Genomic DNA, 417 nt, shown 5'->3' on the forward strand with positions numbered 1-417 from the left:
GAACTTCCACCAATGCTTGGACTTCCAATAAGCTCCATCATTCAAGATTAATATCCCCAAGCTTTGATGGAGTTCTTCACAAACCATGGGCTCCCAATGTTGATCCTTATGTGTTCCCGGATCCCATATTTTATCTTCACACCCATATCCAAGTTGATTATCATTAATCCATGTGGGTGGTGAGCAAGGTGAATTCTCAACAAAGTGACCAAACATCCTTCTAGACCCATGTACTCTAGTTATACACCAACCTTTGCTATCAAGCTTTGGACATGTGACCATAATGAACCTAGGATGGTGCTTCCAACCACTAACCATCTCCTTTTTACTCTTAAGGCCACAAATATATCTAAGTTGACCATCCGTTTCAAGCAAACCATATTCAAGGGGAATAATAAAGCTTGAGTATAAGGAATT

Source organism: Arachis duranensis, chromosome 5 (assembly GCF_000817695.3).
Source record: "Arachis duranensis cultivar V14167 chromosome 5, aradu.V14167.gnm2.J7QH, whole genome shotgun sequence".
Lineage (NCBI taxonomy): Eukaryota > Viridiplantae > Streptophyta > Magnoliopsida > Fabales > Fabaceae > Arachis > Arachis duranensis.